At 36.8% G+C, this 2,488-nt stretch overlaps 1 pseudogene; it reads left to right on the forward strand.

Annotated features, from left to right (window-relative positions):
- The first annotated feature begins 918 nt into the window (after positions 1–918).
- LOC101576000 overlaps positions 919–2,488 on the forward strand; it is an 8,885-nt pseudogene continuing 7,315 nt past the window's right edge.

Here is a 2,488-nt window from a genome sequence, read left to right on the forward strand (position 1 = left end):
TGAAAACACTGGTTTCCTGTAATTATTTATTGGTAATTTATTAGAACTAAGAAAGTAATCAAATGTTCCCCATAAAAGCAGGCACAGAAGGGAGATGATTTAAACTTATGTTTAAAGATTGTCTCCCATCTGTGGCTATTCTCAAGTCAGACTCTGTTTCACACAGAAGAGTATTTCTTGGGTGGAGAGTTTGGAGTTTATGAACAACTTTTGGAAGGCTTCCCTGCACAGGGTGTTTTATGATAAGCCCTAGCTCTGTGGCAAAGATGGAGGATCTGTTTGAGCTCCTCTGGGTACACTTTAGAGATCAGTTAATCTGAGTTTCTGTCATGAGTAGGTTAAGAATACTTATTTTGATAGTTTTTAAAATAGCCTTTATATTCACTAAAAATAAAAAACAACTTACTGTTTTCTAATTATAAAAGTAATTCAGACCATTTTGTATCTGTATATGCAAAATAGTTAGGATAGCTGTACAGCTACTTTCTGTTCATTCAATGAGAAGAAAGATTTGTACTAATAGCATTTGGATAGGATATCATGTCTGGGTCTTGTACTATGAATAATTACTATGAGGACAACAATATGCAATGTATTAATTATTGAAACTGTCCTACCAATTGTTTTTGAAACTCTCATTGCTATTTGTTTCTCAAAATTAATAAAAAGATAATTCATTCTTTTGTAAAATTTGTACTACACAAAGACAATGCATGAAATGAAAATGCTTCATAAGGCCATGCTTGGAATTAGCCACTATTATCAGTTTGTTATGTATTTCTTTTTTTGTTATGTATTTCTTTATAACTTATTTCTATATATTCCTTCAACATATTGCTTTGAGCATACATGTTTACTTATTTATTTTTTGTTTTGTTTTTATTCAACTCTGAACTGCTTTTCCATTTAGCTTATACTATGTTCGCTTTTCCATGCCAGTATTTCTACATCTACCTAATTCTTTTCCATGGCCGGATATATGGCAAGAGTGAAAGTGGGTTCAGTAGTGAGGAAGGTCCAGGCCCACATCCCGAGACCTAGCGAAGCAAAGTTGGGTTTTGGTTGTTTGAGGTGACAATTTCTCCAATTCCTTGGCAGTGGCAGTGTCTGGGAGCGGTATGACTCAGAAAGCCTGGGAATTGGCCAACACCACTCAGGAAGGTCAAAGTATCGATGAAATCTACAAATATTAAAAAAAACAAAAACAAAAAACAGCAGCAAGAAATCCTGGCAGTGAAGCCCTGGCCTAAAGATCACCATTACTTTAAGTACTGTAAAATCTCAGCACCGGCTCTGTTGAAAAAAGCGGTGCAAGGCAGATCAGGAGGAAACCTGGAAGTGGTGGGTTTGATGCTTGGAGCAGCAGATGGGGAAACCATGATCATTATGGACAGTTTTGCTCTGCCTGTAGAGGGCACTGAAACCCAAGTAAATGCTCAAGCTGCTGCATATGAGTACATGACTGCAGACATAGAAAATGCCAAACAGGTTGGCTGCCTTGAGAATGCAATTGGCTGGTATCACAGCCACCCTGGGTATGGCTGTTGGCTTCCTGGGATCGATGTCAGCACGCAGATGCTACACCAGAAGTTCCCGGAACTTTTTGCCTAGTCAGAACAATATCTGCAGGGAGAGTGAATCTTGGGGCTTTTAGAGCATACCCAAAGGGCTATAAACCTCCTGATGAAGGACCTTCTGAATATCAAACATCCCACTAAATAAAATAGACAATTTTTGTGTACCTTGTAAATAATACTATGCCTTAGAAGTCTCATAATTCATTTTTTAAAAATACTCTTATTAAGAAACATATATCAATGAGACAGTTTCACAACCGATTACTGGCACACTTACAATAATTAATATATTGCGTGTTGTGGTCTTAGTGGTTATTCATTGTACAAGATGCAGACATGATATCCTGTCTCAAACACTATTATAACAAACCTCTCTATTCATTGAATTAAGAGAGTGGAGCTGTATATCTATCCTAACTATTTTGAGTATACAGATACAAAAGGGTCATTTATTTCTATCCCACTTTTTGGGTTAGTTTTGTCAGAGAAGGGCATTCCATTGTCATTTAAATATTGTAGGTGCTTGAATTCAGCAGAATCACCCAATAGAGTCCAGTAGTCCATAATAGTAGTGGGTTTTCCATTAGACTGGCAATGTCCAAAGTTGTTGATTTGAGATTTTTATAGCTCAGCATATTAATGTGGCTTTACTTTTTATACTTTGTTTTCATACTTTTTTGCAGGATAGTTAAGAATAAGATAAAGCAAGACCTATATAACAAAAATGTAGCTTTTGTACCTGATAAGGTCAGCCAAATCCCTTCCAGACTTATCTTGAAACCCCATACTGCAGTTTATAGATCCTTTGTGAGTGTCAGTCATGTGGATGAGTCACAGCCATTGCTTGACCAATTTGCTCTCTGTGAAATCCTGAGAGAATATTTTCTCTCCATGTGACTCTCCTTAGGCAC

Source organism: Octodon degus, unplaced genomic scaffold (genome assembly GCF_000260255.1).
Source record: "Octodon degus isolate 3935 unplaced genomic scaffold, OctDeg1.0 scaffold00102, whole genome shotgun sequence".
Lineage (NCBI taxonomy): Eukaryota > Metazoa > Chordata > Mammalia > Rodentia > Octodontidae > Octodon > Octodon degus.